The 12,120-nt window shown below is 53.0% G+C and overlaps 1 long non-coding RNA gene across 1 annotated transcript; it reads right to left on the bottom strand.

Moving 5' to 3' along the window:
• Window positions 1-2,073: 2,073 nt before the first annotated feature.
• LOC142821573 (uncharacterized) lies at window positions 2,074-10,961 on the bottom strand. The gene is made up of 3 exons (XR_012898296.1): window positions 10,817-10,961; window positions 5,387-5,611; window positions 2,074-3,479 (listed from the first exon to the last, which is right to left on the bottom strand). It is a non-coding gene; the product is annotated as an uncharacterized LOC142821573 (long non-coding RNA).
• Window positions 10,962-12,120: the final 1,159 nt, after the last annotated feature.

Raw genomic sequence — 12,120 nt, forward strand, 5'->3', positions numbered from 1 at the left:
CCGGGGGTGACAGCCGGAGACAAGCCCTAGAACTGCTCCACCAGCTCCTAGTGGGGTCAGCCAGGAATAGTTAGCACAAGGCCAGCAGAGTGACAAGAACCCTTGTGCAAGATGTTCTTGCGCAAGAAGTCGCCAGTGTAGATATAGCCTTGGGGGGACAATGCAAGTTCTTCCCTTTCTGCCATATTTTCATATGCAAATATTCTTATCCAGGTATGGGCCTTGCATGCTGAATACAGTTTTATGGGAAGAGTCCCTATAAGAGGTTGTGGAATCTCCATCTCTGGAGATATTTCAGAGTAGGTTAGATAAATGTCTATCAGGGATGATCTAGACAGTATTTGGTCCTGCCATGAGGGCACGGAACTGGACTCGCTGACCTCTTGAGGTCCCTTCCAGTCCTAGTATTCTATGATTCAGCTTAATCTTCCCCTTTACGAAACAAGGGGAACAACAGGCAGCATTGGAACTTTGTGTCACCTAGAAACCAGTTCACTGGATGAACCAAACATGGCTCTATCTGCCGGTGATTGTAGGGGATTTATTTTCAAATAATCCAGGTCATTTTTGGGCATCATGTCAGAAACTGCCTATCATGAATGAAACTCCTAAATTAAATTATGACTCTGAAAAATTCACATGGCATCAGATGGAAAACAGAACCAAAGCCGATCTTCAATGCCGTGTGATATGTCTCCCCCCAGCCTTTGCTTGTTCGGTAGCCAATATCTCACTCAAAAAATCGGCCCAATCAGTCATTTTTATCACAGAGCATTGCAGGGGGGTGGGACCTGGAGCATTCTAAATGAATTTGTTTTAGACGCTTTTATTTTCTTTATCAGAGGGATAGCCGTGTTAGTCTGAATCTGCAAAAGTGACGAGGAGTCCTGTGGCACCTTATAGACTAACTGAAGTGTAGGAGCATAAGCTTTCGTGGGCAAAGACCCACTTCGTCAGATGCATGTAGTGGAAATATCCAGAGGCAGGTATAAATATGCAGGCCAGGATCAGGCTGGAGATGAGGAGGTGGATCCAATCAAGGAGGATGAGGCCCACTTCTAGCAGCTGATCTGGAGGTGTGAATTCCAAGAGAACAGAAGCTGCTTTTGTAGTTAGCAAGCCATTCACAGTCTTTGTTTAATCCAGAGTTGATTGTGTCAAACTTAAAGATGAACTGTAGCTCAGCAGTTTCTCTTTGAAGTCTGGTTCTGAAGTTTTTTTGCTGCAGGATGGCTACTTTTAGATCTGCAGTTGTGTGTCCAGGAAGATTGAAGTGTTCCCCTACAGGTTTTTGTATGTTGCCATTCCTAATATCAGATTTGTGTCCATTGATTCTTTTACGTAGGGACTGTCCAGTTTGGCCGATGTATATAGCAGTGGGGCATTGTTGGCACATGATGGCATATATTACGTTGGTAGATGTGCAGGAGAATGTACCAGTGACAGTATGGCTGATCTGGTTAGGTCCTGTGATGGTGTTGCTGGTGTATATATGTGGGCAGAGTTGGCACCGAAGTTTGTTGCAGGGATTGGTTCCTGAGTTCGAGTTATTATGGTGCGGTGTGTAGTTGCTGGTGAGAATATGCTTCAGGTTGGCAGGTTGTCTGTGGGCAAGGACCGGCCTACCTCCCAAGGCCTGTGAAAGCGAGGGATCATTGTCCAGGATGGGTTGTAGATCACTAATGATACGTTGGAGAGGTTTTAGCTGGGGACTGTAGGTGCTGGCCAGAGGTGTTCTGTTGGTTTCTTTCTTGGGCTTGTCCCGTAGCAGGAGGCTTCTGGGTACACGTCTGGCTCTGTCAATCTGTCTCCTCACTTCCTCATGTGGGTATCGCAGTTTACAGAATGCTTGTTGAAGATCTTGTAGGTGTAGGTCTCTGTCTAATTATTTTCTTTGTGTACTAAATAGCCATCTTGTTACCTTGTGACAACGATATCTTGTAACCGGGACTGTTGGTATTTCTGTCTATGTTACACGGGGATCCCACAATAGTAGAAAATTCTGACAGAAGGGTCCCAGCTGGTCACCATTTGTTGCCCTGAGCCGGGGGTGGGGAAGGGAAACAGGCAGAAAACTTGGACAGGGCAGAACAAAACAGCTCGTAAAAGAGGGGGAGAAAATCTGCCAGGCTCTGTCCAATGAGTGGGAGCTCCAGTGACCCAGCCTGGGCCCATCCCTCACCCAGCCCTTCACCAGCTCATCCCTCCTCTCCCTCCATCGTGTTGGGACCAGCTCCCTCGACACAGGTGAGTTCACAGCACAGAGTAGCCCCTACAGCAGCAGTTCCCAACCTTTTCCAGATGGAGACCCATTTTGTCAATTTAGGAAGATTATGGTGACACTGCTCCGCTCTGTCATTTCTGCTGGGGCTCTTCCTCCTTGGGGGAGAGTTCACCTTCTCCCCATTGCTGGCCACAGCAGTTACCCCGACATTGTGTCCGCACAGCTTTTGTCCCTGCGCCCACCACCCCTGCCCCACAGTCTGCACCCCTCTGCCCCTGACCCCACAGCCCCCGCACCCACACAGCCAGCTGCCTTCTCCTTCACTACCACTGCTGCTGATTCTCCCATCCCCTTCTCTGCCCCTCTCTCCTCCTCCAGGTCACTGGCCTGGGGCTGGAAACTGAGAGAGGGAAGTGGTGGTGGAGGGGGGGAAGTGATGTCTCTGGTCCCATCTCCATGGGAACAGGCTTGGAGTCGGTGCTGGGAGGGGCTGGTCTGTGCTGGGGCGGCAGGTCACTGGTTCCATCTACACAATAGCCTAGGGTCACACTCTGAGATTAACCCCCGGCAGTGGATTTAGGGAGTGCGGTGAAGACCCCACCCAAATAGAGTGCAGGCTGCTCTGCAGTCACCCCAGTGCTCTATCCAGATGGGAAGAGCAAAGGGAGCTGATGGGAGAATGTCTCCCATTGACTCCGCATGGTGCATACTTCCACCCAGGGCAGCAGGAGGTGACTCTCAGTTGGCCGCAATGCCATTCCCTCGGGCCTGGGCCAGAATCGGCCAGATGGTCAGGGGAGCTGCGTTTGCACCATTATCACTGTAACCAGTGTGGAAATACGGGTGGAGCGTCCCGGAGAAGGTGTTGGTGAAGGTGAAGAGATGGGACCTGTCAGTCACATTGTAAAACGAGACCTCACCTGCCTCATAGTCCAGGAAAACCCCCACCCGGCTGGGCCTGGCACTGACGGGGAGGGGGGTTAAATGGGAGGTGCCGGCCTCATATTCCCCATCCCTCAGCAACACGACCCAGTATCCATTCCCAGGTCAATTTTCGCTTTCCCCCTTCCTGCTCACAGAGTCCCTGCAGACCCCCAGCTCCCACTCAGTCTTGTCTGCCCAGCACTTCAGGGTAAGTAACAAATCTCTCGGTGGTGTTGGGCAGAGCCTGGCGCCTGTTTGTGTCTCACACATTTCCGATCCTCAGACAGGACAAGGTAGTGATTTGCTGTGTCTGGATCCAGCGTCACGTCCACTGGGGAGAGAGTCACAGAGTCAGTGCTGGGGCAGGGGCTGGTCCCTGGGCTCAGAGGGAAATTAACCTGCCTCCCCGTTAATTTCTGGGGGGGGGGTGTTGTCTGAGGGGAGTCAGGGCCCCTCTGCCTGTGAGGAGACAATGAGGAGGGGAAGGGCAGGAAAGGTGGGGGCAGGGTGGGAAGGAGACAGTGGGATGGGGAGGGGACAGGCTGATGCTGGGAGAGCAGGGGGCAGAGGGAAAGGGAAGGCACAAGTACAATGGGGGGCAAGAGGAGTTGGCTCCATGAGGACAGAGGCGGGAGAAGGGAGGAGGCTGCAGGGGGCAAGGGAAGGGGCAGGCACAGGGGAGAAGACGGGGACAGACCGCACAGGTACAGGGAAGCCAGGGGAGGGTCAGACACTGGGGGGCTAATGGGTGAGAGGCAATGGGGGAACTCCAGTGGGGCAAAGGGAACCAAGGGGAGGGATGGGGTAGGTTATAAGGGGCAGAGTGGGCGATAGATGGGGGAGAGGGACAGGCTGATGCTGGGGATGAAAGGGGAGGGGCAGGTGACAAGAACAGAAGGGGGCCATGGGGCACAAGAGGAGCAGCACCATGGGTGCTGTGATGGGTGAAGGGATGGTGGGTTCCTAAACTCACCCCCCTGGAGGGTGTAACCGCCCCTGAATTTCCTCAGAAACCCCCTCCCCCCATTACAGGCAGTGTTGCCTATTTAGAACAGACACAGCCTGTGGGAAAACGCCTGTGGCTGAGTGCGCAGGGCAGGTGGGAAAGCCAGGCCCGGATGAGCACTCCTGGCTGCTGTCTGTGCCGGTGGGGCTGGTCCGGATGCCCTGGCCGATCGGCTCGTTTCCTGCTGGTTTAGGAGCAGGGTCTGCTTGAGACCTCCTGACAGCTGGGTAGGGGAGGCGCCAGGCCCAGCCTGTATTGCCAGGGACATGCCTGCCCTGCCTGGGGGCCTGGCCCACAGAGCTGGGCTGCCCAAGGATCCGTTCTGCCTGGGGCTGGGCACAAACCACTGAGGTGCTATGTGGGGTCAGGAAATGCCCGGACCCTTTTAGTGAATGAGTGACAGGCAGCAGCAGAGCTGGTCTGGGCCTGCCTGGGGGGAGGGGACCGACCCACCCCCCCAGCATCTCATTTTTGCAACGGTTTGCCAGGGCTGAGCCCTGCTCCAGTGTTCTTGCTGCATCAGTTTGGAAAATAACAAACGTGCTGGTGCCAGGCTCCTCTCCCCTGACACGTTAAGCCCTGGCCACCCCCGGCCACCCTGCGCTGGGGGTCCGGGGTGCGGAGAGATGTTCAGCCCCACCATCTACCCAGCCGTGTTTAATGCTGAAGGACAAACCTCACCCGCTGGTGTCCATCATGCCGGCTCTGTGGCTCGCCAAGGAGGCCGACAGCAGCACGGCCCAGACACCCTCCAGCCCGTGGGACATTCGCTCTCCCAAGCGGGTGTCTGGCCAGGTACCCAGCACACTGCACGGAGGAGGGTCAGAGGGAGAGGCCAGCCAGGGATTTCAGACGCCCCACGGCTTATCTGCGATACCTGAGCCCACCCCAGACTCACAGCTTGGCCGTCTGGGGCGCTGGAGCGGCCTGAAAGGACTCCACTGAGAAATGATGCAGCCAGCAGCACTAGGGCACAGCCGGCTTTCTGGGCCAGTGCTCTGGGGCAGAAGGTAAATGGGATTCAGCATTTCTGAAGGTCCCAGAAGCGGGGTATGACAGGAGCTCGGACTGGGCTAGTGAACAGCTCTGCCATGTGCAGGCCCAGGTGCCGGGTTCTTACTGGACCTGCCCAAGCAAGCGGAGCAGCCCAGTGACAGGCCACTGGCAGAGCAGGACTGAAGCCCCCAGCTCGTGGAATTGAAACAGCTTGATGTCCCAGGGGCTCCACTCACCTGCGAATCTGTTCAGAGCTTCCCTCATATCAAGACAAATTTTATACCCATTCTGCAGGTCGGTAGAAATGGGTTCGGGTCCCTGGAGCTTCATGTTTTCGCTCCTAGGAAGCAAACGTCCCAGCATCATCAGCTGCTCTGCACCAGCATCGCCGCAGGGCCCCCACCAGGAATACGAGGGCAGCGAAAATGGGACACGCACCTGATTGAAGTGCTTTTCATGTCCTGAAAGGAGAAAGAATCGATATTCTGTATTAGCACTGGGGGCATGAAATGGAGCATTTTCTATTCTGGGCACCAACTTTTCATGTAGAAAATAGATTAACACTTTTGGGCTTCATTGGTTTGATGGGAAAATCTCCTCCACTGTTTTCCATTAGCACTTGTTTCACTTTTATAAGTGAGGCAGGAATTTAGCTCAGTAGCTTTCCTTCCTAGGGACCCAGGCCATCTGTATCTGTGTTTAGCGACTGTGTTGAGCCCAATGCTCTGGACTCACAGCACGGAGGTTGGGTGCATAAGGGAGCTTTGGGTAAGGGACTGGGGTGCAGTCCGAGTGGAGTCTGGGTGGGAATTGGGATGAGGCAGGTGTTTGTGACCTAGGGCAGGGGACTGGAGTGTAGGGGTATGACAGACCAGGATGGGTCTGGGCACAACTGAGGGCATCCACTCATGTCAAATTGCTCAAACTTGGGGCTCCTTACAACCCCTGACTGGAGGCCTTTCCCAAATAGGCCACAAACCAGTCACACTAAGCGCTTCAGCTGCCAATCTGGCCAGCCAGAAGCCTCACGAGCAAAAACCCCTCCGACACCCCAGCTCTTCCTATGCTCCAATCAGCCCCAGGCCTAACAGGTGAGGGTTTATAGACCCCAATCTCACCTACCCCAAGGGGTTCTTTTGGTCCCAAGAAACTAGCCACAGTTCCCAGGTCAATTTACACTCTGAATTTTACCCACAGGATCACGCTTAGCCAATCCTTTAGCATTTAAATCTAAAGGTTTATTAAAAGAAAGAAAACCATGAGGCTAAGTCTACATTGGCAAGATTTTGCGCAAATACTTTTAACAAAAGAGTTTTTGCATTAAAGTATTTGCGCAAGAAAGCATCTACACTGGTGTGCTTTTGTACAAAAGCATCTGTGCCAGTGTAGGAGCTGTGTTGTGCAAGAAAGCTCTGATGACCATTTTAGCCATCAGGCTTTCTTGCGCAAAAAAGCCATGTTGCCTGTCTACACTGGCCTCTTGTGCAAGAACAGTTGCACAAGAGGGCTTTTTCCTGAGTGGGAGCATCATAGTTCTTGCGCAAGAAGCACTGATTTCACACATTAGAACATCAGTGTTCTTGTGCAAGAACTCCCTGCCAGTGTATACAGGGCAGCATGTTTTTGTGCAAAAGTGGGTGCTTTTGCACAAAATCATGCAATGTAGACAAAGCCTGAGAGTAAGGTTGTTAAAGGATAATACATTACATGCATTGAGTCACCCAATTTTTGATACAGGCTTTTAGCAGAGGTGTTATAACTGCTATCTTAAAAGTCTCTGGTGTACATCTGTGGCGTAGTGAGGAGGCTGTCTGCTCTGTAACCTGGGGTCCCCCTGAGCTGTGAGGTGAGATTCTCACTGACTCTCCCAAATGTGTATTAACCCAGACACCTAGGCTCAGCCTCCCAGGGGGGGAGAGAAAGGGAGGAAGGTGGAAACCCAACACCTGGCTGGGGGGCAGAATTGGGAGGAAGGGCAGTTTTGGTCGGGGAAGCATGGGAGAAGGGGCTAGGGAGGGGCTGGGATTGTAGGACCCAGCCACCCCCCATCTCAAGGGGGGGCCTGTGGCCTCCTGGCCCCAGTTCCTATAACCAGATTATATCTGTGCTGCACTGTATCTTGGAGAAGCAATAAACTCCCTCAATCCTATTGGCGGTGGAGTCTGTTCATGCCACTACAGGGGTGCAGGAGATGGAAAACCCCAATGCACTGTCACAGCATCCTATGTCAGGATGAGTCCATGGTTCTTTCTGGCTCATTGTTCCCTGCAAGGCTACATCTGGGATTCGGAGCAAAACTGAAGATTAAGATGGACTCTGCCACATGGCATTTTATATCCATCCCCTGGTCTCTTCCAAGCTGGAGTGGGTCACATGGTCAGTGGCTAGGCATTCTTTCAAGTGTGTCTCTGGCACTGAGAGATCTATTGTCCCAGGACCCTTGCTAATTAGCATAGCCATTGGCTGAGCATTCCTTGCCCAATGCTCAGCCACAGACAATTTTCGAGCATCCCTACAGAGTACATGTTTATAACTCCACATACAGATATAATACAATTACATGAAGAGCATATACAGAATCAGTAGAACAGAAGCTTTCATATGACACTTCATATGGTCCCCTTTGGACAGATTTTTGGGGCAAACACCCCCCCCCCCATAAGTACAGCAGTGATCTGGCTGCTCCCCTTAAAATCCAGTAATGTGACAAGGAGTTTGGGATGTGACCTAGGATAGGAGGCAATTGTGATTGAGGCAGGAAATTGAGGTGCCAGATCTGGAAGGAGGTGTGGATGTAAGAGGGGACAGACGGTTTGGGTATATTGACTTGGGGGGGGCAGAGAATTGGGCAGGAAAGGGCAGGGGTACCAGATGCAGGCTGTGGCCAAGAGACTTACTTGCTAGCTGCCAAACTAGCCTGCCTCCCTGCAGAGATTAAAATGTTTCCCAGGAGCTTGCCTGGCCATGTGCTTCCTGAAAACCTGAACTTTGGAATAGTGATAGAAATGTAGCCGTGTTAGTCTGGGGTAGTTGAAGCAAAATGCAGGACAATGTAGCACTTTAAAGACTAACAAGATGGTTTATTAGATGATGAGCTTTCGTGGGCCAGACCCACTTCCTCAGATCAAATAGTGGAAGAAAGTAGTCACAACCATATATACCAAAGGATACAATTAAAAAAAATGAACAAATATGAAAAAGACAAATCACATTGCAGAACAGAACTTTGGAGAGAGGGCGTGATTCTTCTTGGTTGTCTGTTACTTCAACAAGCTGCTCTCATTGGCTGGTTTCTGCCAGAATCTGTCCAATGGGAATGTGTTCAGGGTGAGGCGACTCCTAAAACTTCCCCCCTCCTCTCCAGTGTCAAAACAGGAATGGAGCCCTGCAGCTGCTTTTGGGGATGTCCCACGAGGCTGTGGGGGAAGCTAGGGAGCCTGCCTCAAACTCCCCGCTGTCTCTGCCAGCCAGATTTGGTGACTTGGAGGGCCAGATCCAGCCCATAGGCAGTATTTTGCCCAAGCCTGGCTTTAGAATGCCTGTTCGGTTTCTGTGCCTGCTTAAAGCTGACTGGCTCACACTGTAAAACAGGAGCAGGGAACCTTTGGTCTGGAGGGCTGGACATGGCCCTGGTTTACCTGGATCTGGCCCCTGAAGCTCAGGGAACCCCCAATATTGGGGAGCCTGCTCTGGTCCCCAACCCAAAAAAGATTCCTTTTTTAATCCCTTTTCAAATGAAGCCAGAAAAAGTTTACACTTAGCAATGTCTAGACTGCATCAAAGCTATGCATCCAAGGAACACGTCCAAAAAAGCGGATATGTTCTTTAACCATTGTTTAAACCTCATTTCAGGAGGAAGAAGGGATGGCTCAAAAGAGAAGGTTTTTCCGAAATTTTGTGCTGTGGGGTAACAGAGCTCTGTGCCTGGATACCTGGGCCAAGTGGTGCAGGATTCAGACTCACTTGCCTAGGAAGGTGCTAGAATTTCCCTGCTTCACACAATTTTTTAAGCTTAGACAGAAAGCAGAGGGGCCATGTTTAAACTGACAGGTTCTTGAGCAAGCAATATGCAAATGAGGCAAGTGTGGATTATCACACTGCTCTTTCATGCACAAGAAACCCCCTTGACAATAAGCAGTCGAACGGCTCTGCACATGAAGGCTCTGTCTACACTGGGGCTTCTTGCGCAAGAACATGGCCACACTGGGCCACTGATGCAGGTGACTAGGTGGTTGGCAGCAGCTCTGTGTGCTGGGCACATGCTCCAGGCCTCCTGGATATATGGAACCTCCCTCTGTGGCTTGGGCTGGAGGAACCTGCCCCCTGCAGGGAGCCATGGGCCAGCCACTGCAGCAGCAGGAATTTGGGCATCAGGTCACTCCACTGGGGACAATGGAGGGAAGAGAAGAGTTTTCCCTGCCATTAGGGAAAGGAGGCCAGGCCAAGGCCCTTTTAGCCACTGGGGCTGTGCAGGCTGGAGCTCCCTCCTACCAGCTCTCTGCCCTGCTTCCTGCAAAGGTCTCAGCCTCTTGCCTGTCTCTGCTTCCCTGTCCATAGCAGGCAGCTAAAGGGTGGGTAGGAGCAGTCACCACAGCAAACATTTCTATGGTCAGCATGGGGCTTGAACCCATGACCTTTGCATTATTAGCACCACACTCTAACCAACTGAGTTAGCCAGCCTATCAGAACTGAGATCACAAATGACCCTTTCAGAAAGGTGCCTCCGGCAGCTGCTCCGACACTTTTATTAAGAGCTGCGGGAAGTTTCAAAAGGAAGACTTCCAAAATCAAATGTCCGTGGAAACCTTATATAAATTCATGGTTGCACACAAAATAGAATAGACATCACATAAGCTACTGACAGCATTATGATTGGCTTAATGCTTTAAGCTACTTTTATCTCAATATGCATAGATAAACTTAGTTGCATACTTTTTTCAGTCAGAGCAGCGGAAGGATTTCTCTCCTGCCTGGGCTCTTCCATGTTTAATAAGAGTTGCTTTCTCCCTGGCTGCCGTTCCTGCCTGACCCATGCCAGCGGAGCCGGATGGGGGCGTGTCAGTGGGGCCCTGCTCTCAGTCTGTCCCTCACAGGCCCTGTAGGCTGCTCAAGGGCTGAACCCATTGCCCAGGCCTGGAGTGGGGATGGAACATGGGGCACGTTTCCCCCTGTGAGTGTGTGCAGGGGCAGGAGGGAGCCACACAGGCCCAGCTGAAGGTTTTGTGCTGGGGATGGAGGCTTGAGCCCAAGCCGTCGGCCTCCAAGGGACTTGTTCCTCCTCCCTCTCCTGCCTTGCTGCCTCCTTTGGCCAGCAGCGCTCAGGGGGCAGCCAGGAGAGCCAGCACCAAGGGTAGAGGAAGCCGAGGCACAAGCCCCTGTGGCATGCCCCTCCCACCTGTCCTCATAAGTCCAAGGCCCTCCAGCCTGAGTCCACAATGTAGTTCAAGGTTGTAGCAGGGGCACACCCCAGGTAGGGGGACCCAGGCCCACCCTACTCCACTGGGTCCCAGACCAGGGCCCTGCAAGCAGCCTGGTAACAGGTCACTCCCTCAGCAGGGCAATCTGGCCAAAACCCACCAAGGTTCTCTGGGAGGGTAAGGCAGCTCCCACTCCTGCCCTGGGCCACTTCCTACCCAGTTCCCTGGGGTTCCTTGTCCTGTACTTGCCCAGCTTGCTGCGAGCTCCGTGCTGGCATCCCCTCAGCAGGCAGTCCCTGGGTTACACCAACTCGCCTCCACGTCCCTTCCAGCCTCTTCTGGAATCCCCAGCAACAGCTGAGTAGGGGCTCCCTACACCAGTCCTTCTCCTCCAGCAGTCTTCCCCAACTGAGTCCTTCCCCAGGCTTTTATAGCACCGCTGCAGCCCAGGCATGCTCGGTAGGGCTGTGGGGGAGGGGCCTCTGCAGCCAGGTAACCCTGGCTGGGCCCTGCAGGTTCAGTGTGGGGCTACCTCGCTCCGTCACAGCCCCTCAGAGGTGACCAGCCTGAGGCTTCTGGCTTGCCCAGGCTTATGCCAAGGGGCGTTCTGTGGTGCCGGCCGGGGGAGGGATGCCAGGCCCAGGCCAGTGGGAGAAGGGGCAGCACCTGCCGGGGCAGCAAGGGGAGCCACAGATGCAGCTTTTCTGCCTGGTTTCACTCAAGGGTCCTTCTGCAGGTGAAGCACCCATTAGAGCCCCTGTGCTGCTGGGTTCTCCTGGCCCTCCCTGGGAGGCCATCCCCTTAGGGGTGCTCTTGCCCTGGCACTCAGGGAAGGGCCAACCTGGGCAAAGCAGCCTGCCCCAGGCACCCTTCTATAGCTCTGCTGGCAGAGCAGAGGCCTGTAGCTGGTGCTCGGCATGTGTCCGTAGGTTGCTGATTCAACTCCAGCTGAAAGGAGAGATTCTTTTCCCTCCCCCTGGCTGCAGGCCTGGCCTTAGGACTAGGCGGCTGCTTTGGGTCTGTCTCCTCAGAGCCCAATGTTACAATTGACAAAACGGTTTTGGGTACCAGCTGCAAATCAAATGTCTTTGGCTGCGTAGACCTTAAGACATGGCAAAGGCTGGAGGGGAACGGTGAACGGCTGCCCTTTGGAATGGGAACATGTTCTCTGGAACCATAAAGTAGAACACTTTTAGGCCCAGTTTCAAGGAGGGCACTGTGGTTCAGTTGGTTAAAGCACCTGCCTTGTAAATAGAAGATCCTGGGTTCAACTCCCAGTAGTCCCTTGTGGTGAGGCTAATGTGTCTCTTCTTTCCCACATATCTGGCATTGGTTTTACTTTCTGTTGAGTTTGCTGTTTCCCTCACAGTGGAAGTAGGATGGCAGCAAAGAGCAGGAGCAGTGTTTACTGGTGCAGGTGTCCTCTGGGTTTGATTTAGAGAGTCTTAGCTAGAGTTGCTAAATCAAACTCTGGGAGATGGATTGCAGCAGAAATCTCCACCTGAGTGAAGACATGGCCTAATGGTGCAATTAGTTAGATGCTGACCAGGGCC

This window comes from Pelodiscus sinensis, chromosome 31 (genome assembly GCF_049634645.1).
Source record: "Pelodiscus sinensis isolate JC-2024 chromosome 31, ASM4963464v1, whole genome shotgun sequence".
NCBI classification, from domain to species: Eukaryota; Metazoa; Chordata; order Testudines; family Trionychidae; genus Pelodiscus; species Pelodiscus sinensis.